The sequence below is a fragment of the Larimichthys crocea genome, unplaced genomic scaffold (genome assembly GCF_000972845.2).
Source record: "Larimichthys crocea isolate SSNF unplaced genomic scaffold, L_crocea_2.0 scaffold220, whole genome shotgun sequence".
Classification (NCBI taxonomy): domain Eukaryota; kingdom Metazoa; phylum Chordata; class Actinopteri; family Sciaenidae; genus Larimichthys; species Larimichthys crocea.
Window position 1 is genome coordinate 614,339 of NW_020852928.1, and position 19,953 is coordinate 634,291.

At 43.2% G+C, this 19,953-nt stretch overlaps 1 long non-coding RNA gene across 1 annotated transcript; it reads left to right on the forward strand.

Moving 5' to 3' along the window:
• Nucleotides 1-16,708: 16,708 nt before the first annotated feature.
• LOC113744815 (uncharacterized) lies at nt 16,709-18,176 on the forward strand. Its single transcript, XR_003461853.1, has 4 exons — nt 16,709-17,020; nt 17,220-17,284; nt 17,388-17,496; nt 17,644-18,176. It is a non-coding gene; the product is annotated as an uncharacterized LOC113744815 (long non-coding RNA).
• The last annotated feature ends 1,777 nt before the right edge of the window (nt 18,177-19,953 follow it).

Sequence of the window (19,953 nt, forward strand, 5' to 3'; positions counted from 1 at the left end):
AAAGAGACTGTACAGTCTCAGAAGATACATGACGGATCTGGATTTCCAGACTCAACGGAAAAAATACATGGCCCAGAGATACGAACTTTCTGATGTCAGACAGAAGAGAAAAGCATATGCCACGTCAAGGTATGTATGCGACCAGGACTACAGGGAAAAACAGAAAACTCGTGTCACATCAAGATATGCATGTGACCAGGAGTACAGGAAAATAAAAAAACATTTTTTGAAACCAGGTACCACAATGACCGTACACTCAGGATAAAGAAGAAGTACAGACGGACTGTAATCAGCTGCCACCAAACTCCAATGCCCCAAGATCAACCACAGCCTGTGATCAACGCTGTGATGGAGGCTGCCATATCTTCATTCCGGGAAAAGACGAAGCAAGGACCCACCTACGTCTGTACAGTGTGCCACCGGACTCTGTTTCCTAATCTAGTAAAGCGACACAACAGGACAAAATACATCAAAAATATTGATGTGGCTTCTGCTTGCTTAACTGGTAAGTATGTTCATGTTTGTGACATGGGATGCTCATACCCTGTACCATGCCACATGAAAGAATGCAGGAATGGATCTGCTACAGCTGTGATGACCACCTGAGAAGAGGAAACCTGCCATCTATTGCAGTGGCAAATAAACTGGAGCTGGCACCAATTCCTTCAGAACTGGCTGAACTGAATGTGCTAGAGAGACAACTGATTGCAAAGATCTTGCCTTTTGCCAAAATCGTTGCATTGCCAAAAGGACAGCAAAGAGCAGTACACGGTGCTGTTGTGTGTGTGCCTTCTGAGGTAGAAGCCACAGTGAACTGTCTTCCAAGGCCCAGCAGTGATGCCCAGCTATTGCAAGTTAAACTGAAACGACGCATCAAGTACAAAGGACATTAGTACTTCTTCACTTCACTTCAACATGAAGAATGTGCTAGCTGGACTAGCGACACTCAAGGACATCCATTCAGAATACAAAGATGTATCTATTGATGAAACTGCTACATTTGACAGTCTCCCAGATGATCTGCCATGTGATAAAGAACAGACACAGCAGGACAATGGAGATGCAAGTGAGCAGGCTGACTGGTCTCAAAACCCAGAGAAAGATGAACTTAGACCTGGGCTGATCTTGGACTCTTGCATGCAGCCACGCGACATAGCACAAGAAGTGTTATCTTATGGCGATGGAATTTTCAGCATTGCACCCGTCCAAGGAAATAAACCTGTTGGCTTCTTTGCCATATCGAAACTAGAAGCCATGGCCTTTCCTGTGCAGTTCCCAACAGGCCAGAACACATTAGATGAGGCCAGGGGAAAAAAACTGTCACCCAGTAAATACTTCAATGCAAGACTGTTTTGTGTTGACACCCGATTTGCAAGTGACCAGAGTTACCTGTTCTTTGCCCAGTTTGTGACTGAATCGCACATGGCTACAAACAGCATGTCAGTCTAAATGTGCAAAGGCAAACTTCGCAGCAACCCTGTGACTGTTATGCGGCTGTTTGAGAAAAGAGTAGACGCACTGATGACCGATCTGATACTGTCACCTGCACAGCCCATTGGAGAAGTAGAGGACTACTTCTATCGAGTTGAGTTTCAAGCCAGAGGAAGTCCTCACATTCACTTGCTGGTTTGGATCAAAGATGCACCCGAGTTTGAAGACCTGCAAGATGACTCCGTAGTAATCAAGTTCATCGACCAGTACATCACGTGCCAGATGCCAGATCCAAATGCAGACCCAGAGCTTCACAAGATTGTGTCTGAGGTTCAAGTCCACAGTAGGAACCATTCAAAATCCTGCAAGAAAGGCAATGTAATGTGCAGATTTGGGTTTCCAAAACTTCCCATGGACAAGACCATCCTCACCTATCCAACACCAGATGACGACGATGATGATGACAATGACAACGACCAACAGCAAAGTGCACAAAAAAACAGACACAAAGGCAAAAAGGGAAAACGAAAGAGCAGAGCTCTTCGGCTTAGACAAAACGAGGCCAAGGACAAGCTACAAACGCTAAGGAATTACATTAGTGACCCAAATGTCTCATTCAACAACTTGTCTGAGCTGCTGGAAAAATGCAACCTCACCTATGAGGAATACCAGAAACATGTCACCAATCTAACAATGAGCAATGTCATTGTGTTGAAACGTCATCCAAAGGACTGCTGGGTGAATGGATACAATCCAGATCTGCTGAGAGCATGGAACGCAAACATGGACATCCAATTTGTGCTTGCCGAGTACAGCTGCCTTATGTACATGATTTCGTATGAGTTCCTGAACGATGTCATTCGTGATGTGAAGAAAACGAACGTCAACGAGAAAGATGAAATGAAGCAGATAATGCAGGCATACGCTAAACACAGAGAGGTCAGCGCTCAAGAGGCTGTGGCACGGACATGCAGCTTGCCACTCAAAAAGTGCTCGCGAAATGTGGTGTTCATTCAGACTGATGACAATGCCCTGAAGATGAGTCTTCCTATGAGCAGATTGAAGGACGTTTCACCAGAATCAGAACAAGTGTGGATGTCAGGCCTACCAGAGAAATATGCAGAGAGACCCAGAACACCTGAATATGAAGGGTTGTGTCTGGCTGAATTTGCATCTCGATACAGGACTGTCTATGGACAACAATCCAAAGGAAAAAATGCAGTTCCCCTTTTAAATGACAAAGGATACGTTCAAAAAAGAACTGTAGGAAAGCCAGCCATCATTAGATTTCCCCGCTTCTCAGAAGAGAAAGATCCAGAAAGGTTCTACGGACGACTACTGAAACTGTACCTCCCACACAAATCAAATGATGACCTGAAAAGCGAAGAATTCCCCACATACGAACAGTTTTACAAATGTGGTCGTAAGTGGGGACGTGAAGTACGACCTCTGGTTGACGTCATGAAGAAGAAATATGAAGGACAGGGCAAACTAATTGAGAAGGCACTGGAAAAAATTCGACAGGAAGGCCTGGTCGTTAATGCGTGGAACACCTTTGCACCTGAGGTGGAAGTGGATCGTCTGGAATGCATCAACCAACGAGAAGAAATAAACCCCAGTGACGAGGACGAGATGGACAACGTACCAGACTTTGCAGTGGATCGTAGCAGCAGTATAGCTGTACCAGCAATCGAGGCACCAATCTGAGCCCAGACTTTGTGAGGAAACTATACCAAAGCCTCAATGAAACACAGGCATCTATATTTTACACTGTACGTGAATGGTGCCTCAAACGTGTCTGGGGTGACAATCCTGAACAGTTCTTTTACTTTGTGACTGGTGGAGCTGGTTGTGGAAAGTCACATGTAATCAAATGCATACACGAGGAGGCAACCAAGATTCTGCGCCAACTCCCGAGATTCCGCGACCAAGGAGACATGTCCACGCCTGCAGTGCTACTGACTGCATTTACTGGTACTGCAGCCTTCAACATCTCTGGCAAGACCTTGCATTCAATGCTAAAATTGCCAAAACCACCATACCAGGGACTCGGAAATACACTGGATGAAATGAGAGCAATGTTGTCCAATGCGGAAATTCTAATAATAGATGAAATTTCCATGGTTTCAAAGGAGTTATTTACCCACGTCCACTGGAGATTTCAGCAGATCAAAGGGAACAAGAAACCCTTTGGAGGTATTGTAAAGAGAGATGCAGGATCACAAAAACATCACGTTGGACAGGAGGTGTGCCGAAAAAACAAGTTGACTTTTATTCTAGTATTAAACAAAGAAGGTCTTTTAACAAAGGCAAACGAGGTGCTGCTCTGCTCATAGCATTCCACAAAAAAAACTACTAACCCCCCCAAAAATCATTCTCAACATATATATATGCTCTGATAGGCCTTCTCTCCAGTTCAAATCAGCCTATCAGAGTAGATCTGGGAAAAGGACAACAGACATGATTAACAAAAAAAACATAATTTCCTTGATTTGATTGTCTCAACAAATACATATTAAATTCTGCAATATAAAACCAAAAATTCAGAATTAATCTATGAAATGTACAACATGAACAATTTAACTTAATTAACTGAAATATTTCCCTCCATTCCATCTTCCAATCAAAGCAAAACCCCACCTCCTTTTAGTCTCCATAAAAGGGTACCTATAGAGGCATGCTCTCTCTTTACTCCCATGCCCAGAAGCACAGAGGATTGGAACCAGGTAACGAACAAACCATTGTTTAATTAAAATAAAAATGTATAGCAAGCAGTGAGGAGGTTAGCACTTCCTCACATTTCACACCTCCTCCCCCTCTGGTTTGCACAGGTCAGGCAAACGTGACAGATAATCAGCAATAAGGTTTCTCTTACCCGGACAATGCTGTATGGTAAACTGGTACGGCTGGAGGGCTAGACACCAATGCAGGATTCTTGCATTCTGATGCTGTTTTGAGTGCATCCATTTCAAGGGTCTATGGTCCGTCTGCAACACAAATTCTCTTCCCAGAAGATAATATTTCAATGAATCAATAGCCCATTTTATAGCTAGTCCCTCCTTTTCCACGGTTGAGTAATTTTTCTCTCGGTCGAACAGCTTCTTACTTAGGAAAAGGACAGGTTTTTCCCTCACCTGGCCTTCCCTGGGCTAACACAGCTCCTAATCCCACACCAGAGGCATCAGCTTGCACAAGGAATTGTTTTGTGAAGTCAGGGGTCTGCAACACAGGAGCTTGACAGATCTGTCGCTTCAAGGTCTGGAAGGAATTCTCACATTCATCATTCTAAATTACTTTAGAGACTGATTTTTTGTTAGTTCAGTGAGTGGTGCTGCCAGTGTAGCAAAATGAGGAACAAATCTTCTGTACCATCCAACAAGTCCCAAAAAGGATCTCACCTGCTTTTTGGTCAGTGGTCTCGGAATCAACTGTATGGCCTTTACCTTTTCTACTTGCGGTTTTATTTGTCCGTGGCCAACCAAATATCCAAGGTATTTCACCTCCTCTTGAGCCCAAGAGCACTTGTTCGTGTTCAGGGTCAGTCCAGCTCCCTGGATCTTCGTCAGGACAACCTCAAGATGCTGCAGGTGCTCCTCCCACGATTCCTTGTAAATCACAACATCATCGAGATAGGCAGCTGCAAACCTGGAGCAATCATTAAGCACAATGTCCATTAATCTTTGAAAGGTTGCAGGTGCCCCATGAAGACCAAAAGGTAGCACAGTGTAATGGTACAAACCCATTCCTGGAATCTGAAAAGCTGTGTTTTCTTTACAAGCTGGGTCAAGAGGCACTTGCCAGTAACCTTTACATAGATCCAAGGTTGTGATATATTTGGCTTTCCCTAGTCTTTCCAACAGCTCATCAATACGTGGCATAGGATAAGTGTCAAAACAGGAAATACTGTTCAGTTTTCTCATGTCAGAACAGAACCGTGGTTGAGTGGAATTTTTCTTGGGAACAAGCACAATAGGGTTTGACCATTCACTTCTAGACGGCTCAATGACTCCCATGTCAAGCATCATCTCTCAGCGGTTCCATCATTCGTTCTGGAACTCTGTAAGGCTTCAGGCGGACAGGTTTAGGGTCCTTTAGAACAATTTTGTGGGTTATCACATCAGTACGTCCAGGTTTTTCTGAGAATAGTGAAGGGAAAAGTTGTTTAAGCTCACCCAGTTGATGCCACTGATCAACACTTAACTGTTCTGGAGGAAGTTGGGGTGTATTTTGCTGTCTTAAAGGTACCATGTCGGCTTCTTCAGCTTCCACCACCTCATCATCCTCTGGCTGGACATCCCGGACCATCAGAACGTGCTCCTGACCTGTGTCTGGGTTGTTTCTTTCCTGGTACTCCTTTAACAGGTTTACATGAAGCAATTGTCTGTGTTTAAGTTGGTCAGGACAGAAAATTTCATATGTTACAGGTCCCACCTTTCTGGTAACAGAATAAGGACCTTGCCACTTAGCCAGTAGCTTACTGGGTCCTGTAGGAAGCAGTAGCAAAACTTTTCGTCCAATTTTCAGTTCTCTGTCACGAGCATGTTTGTCGTACCATACCTTCTGTTTATGTTGAGCATCTTGCATGTGTTCTTTCACTTTTTCTCTGTAGCTTTCCAGTTTGTCTCTCATCTGCAGAATGTAGGAGATGATGTTGGTTGTCTTTGACGTCGCCTCACCAGCCACCCAGTTGTCCTTCAGCATGTCCAGTGGGCCTCTGACCTGTCTGCCATATAATAACTCAAAAGGGGAGAAACCAGTTGAAGCCTGGGGTACTTCTCTGTATGCAAACAAAAGAAAAGGCAACCATTTATCCCAGTCTTTGCCAGTGTCATCAATAAACTTCCTTAACATTTGTTTCAGTGTACCATTGAACCTTTCAACAAGACCATCAGTTTCAGGGTGGTACGTGGTTGTTCTTATCCCTTTTACACCGAGTTGAGAATACAGTGACTTCATAAGGTGTGACATAAAGTTTGTACCCTGGTCCGTTAAGATCTCATTTGAGATGCCAACTCTAGAGAACAACTCCACTAAACACCGAACTATATGTTTGACTTGAATGGAGCGCAGAGGATAGACATCAGGATATCGGGTCGCATAGTCACATATGACGAGGGCAAATTTGTGTCCACTACTACTTTTTGGCAAGGGACCAATTATATCCATTGCTATCCTCTCATATGGCACACTCATGATGGGTAATGGCTGTAACTGGCCTCTGTCTGAAACTTTGATGGGTGCTACAACCTGACATTCATGGCACGTTTTACAGTACTTCAGTACTTCTTTGTACAAACCTGGCCAATAGAAGCGTTGAGCAATGCGGTCGTAGGTCTTGGCCTGCCCTAAATGCCCAGCCCACGGAACAGTATGGCCCCAATGTAAGATTATCTGACGATACTCTTTTGGAACAACAAGTCTGGGTTTGTCAATGTCAGCCAAATACAAAAGATTGTCTTTTATGACAAATGGATCCCCAATAACACTACTCAATCCCCCCTGGTTCTCTTCAAGTGCACGTGCCTTAGCAAAAAGAGGTTTTTAGAGACGAGTCATTCATCTGGCTTTCTCTGAAGTTGTCTGGGATTTGCCAGGGAGGTTCTATCAGCGGAGTTACAGGGAGAGCAGGTTCAGGACATTTACTTTTGCCAATATGTCTGTTCTTCTCCTGGCGTCGTTGTCGTTTTTTTTCTTAACCCTACCCACCCCTTCATACAACCCATCATCTGCATCTGGAAGTGGTTCTAACCCCTTGGTTGCAGAGCGGGTAACTACAGCACAGGCGTATGCTACAGAGTTTTGTTGGACTAAGTTGTCTAAGATGGGCAAATCTTCACCAAGGATCACATCATAGGCTAGGTGATCTAGGACTCCAACAGTTAACAGGAAACATCCATGGACACACGTGATATTTACACTTCGCTCAAAGTTAGCATGTGCATTGTTTAGTAAGTTGGATTTGACCAAAGTTTGGGAGCTACCGGTGTCAGCGAGAGCCTTTGCCACATTCCCATTAACTGTCACTTCCACTACATGCTTGTGTGGAACCATACCAGTACCATTAATATTACTTTGATCATTGTCAGGACGAGGTACACCACACAATTCAACAGATTTAGATTTTTTCAAAGGACATACCGAAGCTTTGTGGCCCAGTTGCTGACAGTAAAAACATACCAAGTAGTTGGGTTTTAAGTTGGAAGGAGCAGTGTCCTTACCGGCCTCAGTGTCCACACTGTCCATAACAGGGAAACTGCAAGGTTTGCTCTTTCCAAACCTTGGCTTACCAATAGTCACTCTTTTCTTCAAGGGCTCCCGGTGAGCAGCTGTGTAGCGTTCTGCGAGGTCCGCCGTTTCTTCTCCAGTCTGGGGATTGTGTTCCTTAAACCAGGTGCGGATATCAGGATGTAGCACCCGGAGGTACTGCTCCAAGATGATGACTTCACCAATCTGCTTCGTTGCATCCATCGCCTATAAAGTCCCTTAATCCGGTTGTACGTTTCCCTGACCGTCTCTCCCACCGGCACAGCAGTGCTCCGGAAACACTGTCTGTAGGTTTCTTCGGTTACATTGTACTTCATTAACACTGCAGATTTAATAGCTTCATAGGATTCAGACCGTTCTTCATCCATTCCCGCATAAGCCTCAAGCGCTTTTCCCGTCAGTAAGGTGACCACTCTGGCTGCCCACTCAATTGGCTGCCACCCCCATGTTCTGGCTATCCGTTCAAACCGAACAAAGAAACTCTCTGGGTCTTCACCTTCTTTAAAATCAGGTATTCGGGGATCACCAACATGGCGCCCTGCAGCATGGGTTGGTGGGGGAGCATGTTCTTGATGCTGAACTGGAAGCTGCTGTGAAGAGGAGTTGGGCCCTTGAGCTTGAGGTGGAGTAAGTTTTACAGGTTGGACATTTGTCCTTTGCAGTCTGGAAGTTTCAGTCTGCAGCCTTTGAATACCAGCAGTCATGCGGGAAGGAAATTGTTGATCAGCGCCTTCATAAGATTCTTCTGAGGAACAGTCCTGCATAGACCTTGGTACCATCTCAGTTCTTAGTTGCTTAATCTGTTCGAAAAGTACAGCTTCAGTCTGTTTAGAACAACGCATGAACTCTCTCATTTCTTCAAAAAAAATTTAGTTCTGAGAGCTCTTCACTGTCACCAGTGACCATAGCCACCTTAGGTCTTACCACTGGTTCTTCTCCCCCTTCAGCAGCTGTGGCTCCATCTGGTGGTGGCCCAAACTCCATTGTCTTTTCCTCCATGTCTGCCAGGGTGGCTTTTCTTGCCGAACGGGCTCTTCCACGTCCTACACCTTTCATTTACTCCGGGTTCCGCTGACTCTTCACAGGCGTATGAGATCCCATCACTGCCACCAATTGTTGTAAAGAGAGATGCAGGGTCACAAAAACATCACGCTGGACAGGAGGTGTGCCGAAAAACAAGCGGACTTTTATTCTAGTATTAAACAAAGAAGGTCTTTTAACAAAGGCAAACGAGGTGCTGCTCTGCTCATAGCATTCCACAAAAAAAAACTACTAACCAACCCCAAAAATCATTCTCAACATATATATATACTCTGATAGGCCTTCTCTCCAGTTCAAATCAGCCTATCAGAGTAGATCTGGGAAAAGGACAACAGACATAATTAACAAAAAAAAAACATCATTTCCTTGATTTGATTGTCCCAGCAAATACATATTAAATTCTGCAATATAAAACCAAATATACAGTACATTCAGAATTAATCTATGAAATGTACAACATGAACAATTTAACTTAATTAACTGAAATATTTCAACCCATTCCATCTTCCAATCAAAGCAAAACCCCACCTCCTTTTAGTCTCCATAAAAGGGTACCTATAGAGGCGTGCTCTCTCTTTACTCCCATGCCCAGAAGCACAGAGGATTGGAACCAGGTAACGAACAAACCATTGTTTAATTAAAATAAAAATGTATAGCAAGCAGTGAGGAGGTTAGCACTTCCTCACATTTCACACCTCCTCCCCCTCTGGTTTGCACAGGTCAGGCAAACGTGACAGATAATCAGCAATAAGGTTTCTCTTACCCGGACAATGCTGTATGGTAAACTGGTACGGCTGGAGGGCTAGACACCAATGCAGGATTCTTGCATTCTGATGCTGTTTTGAGTGCATCCATTTCAAGGGTCTATGGTCCGTCTGCAACACAAATTCTCTTCCCAGAAGATAATATTTCAATGAATCAATAGCCCATTTTATAGCTAGTCCCTCCTTTTCCACGGTTGAGTAATTTTTCTCTCGGTCGAACAGCTTCTTACTTAGGAAAAGGACAGGTTTTTCCCTCACCTGGCCTTCCCTGGGCTAACACAGCTCCTAATCCCACACCAGAGGCATCAGCTTGCACAAGGAATTGTTTTGTGAAGTCAGGGGTCTGCAACACAGGAGCTTGACAGATCTGTCGCTTCAAGGTCTGGAACGAATTCTCACATTCATCATTCCAAATTATTTTAGAGACTGATTTTTTGGTTAGTTCAGTGAGTGGTGCTGCCAGTGTAGCAAAATGAGGAACAAATCTTCTGTACCATCCCACAAGTCCCAAAAAGGATCTCACCTGCTTTTTGGTCAGCGGTCCCGGAATCAGCTGTATGGCCTTTACCTTTTCTACTTGCGGTTTTATTTGTCCGTGGCCAACCAAATATCCAAGGTATTTCACCTCCTCTTGAGCCCAAGAGCACTTGTTCGTGTTCAGGGTCAGTCCAGCTCCCTGGATCTTCGTCAGGACAACCCCAAGATGCTGCAGGTGCTCCTCCCACGATTCACTGTAAATCACAACATCATCGAGATAGGCAGCTGCAAACCTGGAGCAATCATTAAGCACAATGTCCATTAATCTTTGAAAGGTTGCAGGTGCCCCATGAAGACCAAAAGGTAGCACAGTGTAATGGTACAAACCCATTCCTGGAATCTGAAAAGCTGTGTTTTCTTTACAAGCTGGGTCAAGAGGCACTTGCCAGTAACCTTTACATAGATCCAAGGTTGTGATATATTTGGCTTTCCCTAGTCTTTCCAACAGCTCATCAATACGTGGCATAGGATAAGTGTCAAAACAGGAAATACTGTTCAGTTTCCTCATGTCAGAACAGAACCGTGGTTGAGTGGAATTTTTCTTGGGAACAAGCACAATAGGGTTTGACCATTCATCCTAGAGGCTCAATGACTCCATGTCAAGCATCATCTGGACTCCTTCTCAGCGGTTCATCATTCGTTCTGGAACTCTGTAAGGCTCAGGCGGACAGGTTTAGGGTCCTTTAGAACAATTTTTGTGGGTTATCACATCAGTACGTCCAGGTTTTCTGAGAATAGTGAAGGGAAAAGTTGTTTAAGCTCACCCGTTGATGCCACTGATCAACACTCAAGTATTCGGAGGAAGTTGGGGTGTATTTTGCGGTCTTAAAGGTACCATGTCGGCTTCTTCAGCTTCCACCACCTCATCATCCTCTGGCTGGACACCCGGACCATCAGAACGTGCTCCTGACCTGTGTCCGGGTTGTTTCTTTCCTGGTACTCCTTTAACAGGTTTACATGAAGCAATTGTCTGTGTTTAAATTTGTCAGGACAGAAATTTCATATGTTACAGGTCCCACCTTTCTGGTAAACAGAATAAGGACTTGCCACTTAGCCAGTAGCTTACTGGGTCCTGTAGGAAGCAGTAGCAAAACTTTCGTCCAATTTCAGTTTCCTGTCACGAGCATTTTGTCGTACCATACCTTCTGTTTATGTTGAGCATCTTGCATGTGTTCTTTCACTTTTTCTCTGTAGCTTTCCAGTTTGTCTCTCATCTGCAGATGTAGGAGATGATGTTGGTTGTCTTTGAGGTTGCCTCACCAGCCACCCAGTTGTCCTTCAGCATGTCCAATGGGCCTCTGCCGGTCTGCCATAAACACTCAAAAGGGGAGAAACCAGTTGAAGCCTGGGGTACTTCTCTGTATGCAAACAAAAGAAAAGGCAACCATTTATCCCAGTCTTTGCCAGTGTCTCAATAAACTTCCTTAACATTTTGTTCAGTGTACCATTGAACCTTTCAACAAGACCATCAGTTTCAGGGTGGTACGGGGTTCTTATCCCTTTTACACCTAGTTGAGAATACAGTGACTTCATAAGGTGTGACATAAGTTTGTACCCTGGTCTGTTAAGATCTCATTGGGATGCCAACTCTAGAGAACAACTCCACTAAACACCGAACTATATGTTTCTTGAATGGAGCGCAGAGGAAGACATCAGGATATCGGGTTGCATAGTCACATATGACGAGGGCAAATTGTTGTGTCCACTACTACTTTTTGGCAAGGGACCAATTATATCCATTGTTATCCCTCTCATTGGCACACTCATGAGGGTAATGGCTGTAACTGGCCTCTGTCTGAAACTTGGATGGGTGCTACAACCTGACATTCATGGCACGTTTTACAGTACTTCAGTACTTCTTTGTACAAACCTGGCCAATAGAAGCGTTAAGGAATGGGTCGTAGGTCTTGGCCTGCCCTAAATGCCCAGCCCACGGAACAGTATGGCCCCAAATGTAGAATTATCTGACGATACTCTTTGGAACAACAAGTCTGGGTTTGTCAATGTCAGCCAAATAACAAAGATTGTCTTTTATGACAAATGGATCCCAATAACACTACCAATCCCCCCCCTGGTTCTCTTCAAGTGCACGTGCCTAGCAAAAGAGGTTTTTAGAGACGAGTCATTCATCTGGCTTTCTCTGAAGTTGTCTGGGATTTGCCAGGGAGGTTCATCAGCGGAGTTACAGGGAGAGCAGGTTCAGGACATTTACTTTTTGCCAATATGTCTGTTCTTCTCCGTGGCGTCGTTGCTGTTTTTTCTTAACCCTAGCCACCCCTTCATACAACCATCATCTGCATCTGGAAGTGGTTCAACCCCTTGGTTGCAGAGCGGGTAACTACAGCACAGGCGTATGCTACAGAGTTTTGTTGGACTAAGTTGTCTAAGATGGGCAAATCTTCACCAAGGATCACATCAAGGCTAGGTGATCGTAGACTCCAACAGTTAACAGGAAACATCCATGGACACACGTGATATTTACACTTCGCTCAAAGTTAGCATGTGCATTGTTTAGTAAGTTGGATTTGACCAAAGTTTGGGAGCTACCGGTGTCAGCGAGAGCCTTTGCCATTCCCATTAACTGTCACTTCCACTACATGCTTGTGTGGAACCATACCAGTACCATTAATATATTTTGATCATTGTCAGGACGAGGTACACCACACAATTCAACAGATTTAGATTTTTCAAAGGACATACCGAAGCTTTGTGGCCCGGTTGCTGACAGTAAAACATACCAAGTAGTTGGGTTTTAAGTTGGAAGGACAGTTTCCTTACCGGCCTCAGGTCCCACACTGTCCATAACAGGGAAACTGCAAGGTTGCTCTTCCAAACCTTGGCTTACAATAGTCACCTTTTCTTCAAGGGCTCCCGGTGAGCAGCTGTGTAGCGTTCGCGAGTCCGCCGTTTCTTCTCCAGTCTGGGGATTGTGTTCCTTAAACCAGGTGCGGAAGCAGATGAGCACCCGAGGGTACTGCTCCAAATGATGACTTCACCAATCTGCTTCGTTGTGCTCTGAGCTCGCATCCATCGCCTATAAAGTCCCTAATCCGGTTGTACGTTTCCCTGACCGTCTCTCCACCGGCACAGCAGTGCTCCGGAAACGCTGTCTGTAGGTTTCTTCGGTTACATTGTACTTCATTAACACTGCAGATTTAATAGCTTCATAGGATTCAGACCGTCTTCATCCATTCCGGCATAAGCCTCAAGCGCTTTTCCCGTCAGTAAGGTGACCACTCTGGCTGCCCACTCAACGGTGCCCCATGTTCTGGCTATCCGTTCAAACCGAACAAAGAAACTCTCTGGGTCTTCACCTTCTTTAAAACAGGTATTCGGGATCACCAAATGGCGCCCTGCAGCATGTGTTCGTGGGGGAGCATGTTCTTGATGCTGAACTGGAAGCTGCTGTGAAGAGGAGTTGGGCCCTTGAGCTTGAGGTGGAGTAAGTTTTAGGTTGGACATTTGTCCTTTGTAGTCTGGAAGTTTCAGTCTGCAGCCTTTGAATACCAGCAGTCAAGCGGGAAGGAAATTGTTGATCAGCGCCTTCATAAGATTCTTCTGAGGAACAGTCCTGCATAGACCTTGGTACCACCAGTTCTTAGTTGCTTAATCTGTTCGAAAAGTACATCTTCAGTCTGTTTAGAACAACGCATGAACTCTCATTTCTAAAAAAAAATTTAGTTCTGAGAGCTCTTCACTGTCACCAGTGATTATAGCCACCTTAGGTCGTACCACTGGTTCTTCTCCCCCTTTAGCAGCTGTGGCTCCATCTGGTGGTGGCCCCAACTCCATTGTCTTTCCTCCCGTCTGCCAGGGTGGCTTTTCTTGCCGAACGGGCTCTCCGCCACACCTTTCATTTACTCCGGGTTCCGCTGACTCTTCACAGGCGTATGAGATCCCCACCACTGCCACAAATTGTTGTAAAGAGAGATGCAGGTTCACAAAACATCACGCTGGACAGGAGGTGTGCCGAAAAACAAGTTGACTTTTTATTCTAGTATAACAAAGAAGGTCTTTTAACAAAGGCAAACAAGGTGCTGCTCTGCTCATAGCATTCCAACAAAAAACACTAACCCCCCCAAAATCATTCTCAACATATATATATATATATATATATATATATATATATAAACTCTGATAGGCCTTCTCTCCAGTTCAAATCAGCGAGTAGATCTGGGAAAAGGACAACAGACATGATTAACAAAAAAAACATAATTCCTTGATTTGATTGTCTCAACAAATACATATAAATTCTGCAATATAAAACCAAAAATACAGTACATTCAGAATTAATCTATGAAATGTACAACATGAACATTTAACTTAATTAACTGAAATATTTCCATCTATTCCATCTTCCAATCAAAGCAAAACCCCACCTCCTTTTAGTCTCCATAAAGGGTACCTATAGAGGTGTGCCTCTCTTTACTTCCATGCCCAGAAGCCACAGAGGATTGGAACCAGGTGACAAACAAACCATTGTTTAATTGAAAGCGATAAAAGTATAAGCAAACAGTGAGGGAGTTAGCACTTCCTCACAGGAGGCATGTCCGTCTTGGCAGTAGGAGACTTTTACAACTGCCACCACTTGGCAAATCGAAACCACTTGTGTGTATGAGGAGGGCATGCTCGACATTGGGAAAGACAACTTCCAAAGGGTCAATCTGACACAGATCATGCGACAGAAAGATGATCTTGTTTTTGCAGAGCTTCTGAACAGATTGCGGGTGAAGAGGAAGATGGACACACTCACTGATGAGGACAGAGCTTTACCCACTGAGACTGTGATCGATATCAAGGACTGTCCACTCGATGCCCTGCATATCTTTGCAACAAACAAAGAGGTTGATGAGCACAACAGAAAAACTGTAGCAGCTCTCCACACCGATTTTGTCAACATTAAGGCACAGGACTACGCTAAAGACCCCACCACAGGTGAAATGATCCAGACAGGATGCTTCAAAGGGAAAAAAGAGACCTGCTGACTGCATACAAGCTGCACACGGAGTACGCATAATGATACTGAAGGAAAGAAAATCTACGCTGATCCTGAAATCACAGCTGCAATGGAAAATATGAACCAAGCATCATTCGCGTGCACTAGACCACTTTTGCAACATGTGAAATTGGCAAACGGGACAGCACAAAACCTCAAAATTATTCACCACAACGCACAAGGACTTCCATCTCACATCCGGGACCTGAAATGCCACCATGAACTGGCACTTGCCGATGTCTTATGCATAACGGAAACACATCTGTCTGGATCCTTTGTTTCCCCAAAGTTCCACTTGGAAGGATACAACATGTTTGCACGCAGCAGACAGGTGTCACACAAAACTTCCAGACATGGCAAACAAAAGATGGTGGCGGAGTTGCGGTGTACTGTAAGAGCCACATTCAGGCAGAGGCTCGGAGGTACTTTCAAAATGTGACTGATCTCGAGTTTGTAGTCGTCAAACTTGAGGCCCCAGTGAGAGCCGTGATTGCAGCTGTTTACCGACCACCACACTTCTGTCTCAAGAAGTTTCTGCCAAACATGGAAAGTCTCTTGGATTCCTTGGACATGATGAATCACCAGCCAGTCACTGTTTGCGGAGACTTTAATGAGGACCTCCTATGCAAAGGAAAAAAGGCAATACAAGAGTTGTTTCAAATCAAAAGGATATGCACAGCCATCACAGCTGCAACAACAGAAAAAGGACACTTCTTGACCACATTTACGTGTCTCAACCACATATCTGCGTCAAAGGGTGTGCTGCAAACGTATTACATTATCACAGTCCTGTCTACTGTGTTTTAACTCTGTGATAACCGAGGATAAGGCAGTTACATATCTCTTAGAGTCCGCATGTACGGGGCCTAAGGTGGTATTGTTCTGTCCATCAAAAGGATTTACACAACTCATCACAGCCGCAACAACGGAAAACAGGAAACTTCTCGACCACGTTTACCAAACGTATGAAAGGCAGTTACATATCTCTTAGAGTCCGCATGTACGGGGCCTAAGTTGGTATTGTTCTGTCCGTCAAAAAGATTTCCACAACGGAAAACAGGAAACTTCTCGACCACGTTTACCAAACGTATGTAAGGCAGTTACATATCTCTTAGAGTCCGCATGTACGGGGCCTAAGTTGGTATTGTTCTGTCCGTCAAAAGGATTTCCACAACGGAAAACAGGAAACTTCTGGACCACGTTTACCAAACATATGAAAGGCAGTTACATATCTCTTAGAGTCTGCATGTACAGGGCCTAAGTTGGTATTGTTCTGTCCGTCAAAAAGATTTCCACAACGGAAAACAGGAAACTTCTCGACCACGTTTACCAAACATATGTAAGGCAGTTCAATATCTCTTAGAGTCGGCATGAACGGGCCTAAGTTGGTATTGTTCTGTCCGTCACAATCTCTCTGTGCATTTTTTATTTTTTCATGTTTAACAATGTAACTAATTATCTGGGTGCATGTTATTTGATGTTTAAGCTAGAGCCTTGTGTTTTGAGTCACAGCAGTACACATATGGTGTCAGTGAGGTATGTATTGGCTGGGAATAGAAAGTCGAAGGGACATAGCAGCAGACCATTATCTACAATGAAGGTAGGCTACAGTTCCAGTGATGCAGAGAGGATAGGGGCAGCTCCAAAATTGAGGTAAATAATTGCTGGTGTTAATTTAAGCAACTGTTGACATACTGTATATTGTTTTGGTCATAGTTCCTTTTCATATACAGATAAAAACTGAAACGTTACATTGTTGGTCTTTAGTTTGCTCTATAATTATTCTATCATGTAATTAATGATTTTCTCTCCTTTTTGTTTCTTTTTTGTTGTTTTGTGATTGTGCATAGATCTGACACCTGATGAACACCATGCAAAGAGGCACCAACCCCAAAGTCAAAAGTAGGATCATCAGGACTACAGCGAAGATGGCAGCCATTCACCCTGTGAAGAAGATTGTACTTTCATTGCCTTCCATCACATTTTTGTCAGTACTTTGTAAACATATAGCATCATCAACTTCTCTTTCTCAACTTGTCTTTTTCACACTACAAACAAGACGACAAGTACGAAGAACACATTGCTGGTGCTAATTTCAGCAACTGTTCTCATACTGTATATTGTTTTGGTCATAATTCTATCTCCTGGACAGACAAGATGTCTCTCAATGTTTGTTTTTTCCATAGACTCCATGCCGCTGTTAAATCGTGATTTTGTGCCGAAGGTGAACAACATCCAAGAAACCACAAATGTAACATATTAGATTATAATGTTTTGTTTGCTTATTCTGTTATCGAATTGATGATTTTCTTACTTTTTTTGTTGTTTTTTCATTGTGCATAAACCATGCAAAGAAGGATGGCGGCAACCCCAAAGACAAAAGTTGGATCATCAATGAGGGCTACAGCAAAGATGGCAGTCGTTCAACCTGTGAAGAATCAGCATTCCAACACAGGGTTTGAGGTAAAATCTTAAATATTAGTAAAGATTGTACTTTATTGCCTCCTATCATATTTTTGTTGGTACTTCGTAAACACATGTATCACAAATGTGGAAACATCTACCGGTACACTCAACAGTTTACTAACTATTGTAATTTGTTTTATTTAGAATTGGTCGCGGCAGATGGCCACCCACCATGATCCGGGTTCTGTTCAAGGTTTCTGCCACAGGCAGTTTTTCCTTGCCACCATTGCCAAGTGCTTGGTCATGCTGGGAATTGTAATTGTAATGGAGATTGTTAAAACTGTTATCACAGAACTTTATAATTACAACAATATATTAAACACTTTGTTAATATCTTATAATGTTTCCTGGTCATTTCACACTTTATTACACAATTCTATCTTTTCATAGAAATTTCCGCAGTTGCAATGGGCATTTCAGCAGAGGGCATCAACACTGCACTTTCTGCAGGAAATGCAGTGTATTTCTTATGCCCTTTCACAACATTTCTAAGCAAACACTTAATTTTTAACAGCCTATTTCTTCTCTCATATGAACACCTGTTGAAAGCTTGATCTGTCACATACCTAAGCAATGGTAGAAGTAATATTCTGTAAACTACTCAACAGTGTCAATGATGTATGGGGGAGAGTCACGGGCCAGAGTCAGGCACACTCAAAATTTCTTTAGAAATTTTTCTAGTTATATATAAGTTGCATCAAGTAGTCTAAACATTTTCTTGAACTCAATTTAACCGCACAGCGTTACAGCGTAACAGTAGCTTAACCTTTAGGACAGCATTCTCAGTCCATAGCTCTCCAGAAGAGGGCCCTTATTTCACTAATCTAGCTGAGGTGAAAAGAACAGTAAATAATCTCAAAATGAATCTAGTTGCAAATCTTGCAAAAAGTGACCCAGCTCAGTCTTTGCAAAGCCATAAACTCTATGACTTTTGACACACGGTCTTTAGAATTGACAGGTTGTAAGAATTTAGTCCAGAAAGAGAGAAATTTACAACATAAGAAAGCAGCCACATGCATCTCTTAAAATATTCACACTCAACCATTTTCAGTATTGGATGCCCATAATTACCTCTAGATGATAATGTCTGTGTTGAGAGTAGATGGGCTGTACAAAAGAAAAGCACTAGGCCTTGACGGGGCATATGTGTCACTGGGACCCTGAAAGCTACCTGGCCACCAGAGACCACAATGGCCACTCCAAAACATTGTCTGAAGAGCACTAATTACATTTTGACACAATAATTCTTCCATGAGAGCAGTGGTACTGACAAATGAGCACCTTTCAATTTGCTTTTATTTTCATCCTGATCTGTGTTACTCCTCCATTTTAATCTCCTCTCCAAAGGGGGTTTATGGAAAGTGAATTTACCACAAAGTTGGGATGATTTCATAAACTGAAAACATTCTAAATGTAAATGCCAGAGTGTTAGCCAAGGCCTGGGCTGTCTGCTTTGAATTAGTTTGGAAAGGCAGTGAATGAATGTGTGTTCGCTCATGCATGTACAACTGTGTATAAAAACATAAAAAATACATCATGGTGGACACACACAACATGGACATTTGGAACATATAATGCCAACCGATCGATACATTTTGTTAAGCTTATAGTGTTCCACTTTTCAGAGAAATTTTGACTTGCTTGTCTAGACAGTATAATATGACAATACAATGCAGTAATACAGATTAATATAGTATATATAATAGTACAGTACAATCCACTGGCTGAGCTGTGCCAAAGTTTTCAGCTTGAAAAAAGCTTGTTTTGAAGAGAACTGAGCAGAACTAGAAAGACTGTCACAAGAGTTCAAGTTTAATTGTCACATCTAATAATACAGGTATAACCAAAGTGGCCTAGTGTATATTCTTCACACACAGCAGGGCAAAAAGGCCCATCATCAGCAACACTATTCTGCTGGTTACATGCAATCTGTATTTTCACCACAAGATGTCAGTACACACTGTACCTTTAAAAGGCTTTTCAAATTTTTAAAATGACTCACTGCCTGAAACATCTTCAGGACTACCAATGTATTTGTAATGTGATTCAATCTGTTTTGCCCAGTAACCTATGCCTCTTTCTTCTGTGTTTCATTTATGGTTGCTTTTGTGATAATCAGTGAATACAAAGGTGTAGGCCTTTTTCAGAATATGTTAAAATCACTTACAGGTGCAGTTCGCTATCTTGTTAGACAATTAGGCTGGCTTTCTGTATTATTGCTCTCTTCACAATCAAGTGGATTAATAACGTTCTGTTAAAGCTATGTTGTCCAGAACTAATTAAATTATATGCTTATATGCTTATCTAGTTGTTGAATTTTCATTTAGTATTTTGACAGATGTGCATTTAATATTGAAGTTTGTCTAGTTTGTCCTGTTCAGTCTGGGAAACTGGGACCTCACAGGAACCTTGCCCACGACCATCTCTGCCTTGGTGAAATGACCACTGGCTGAC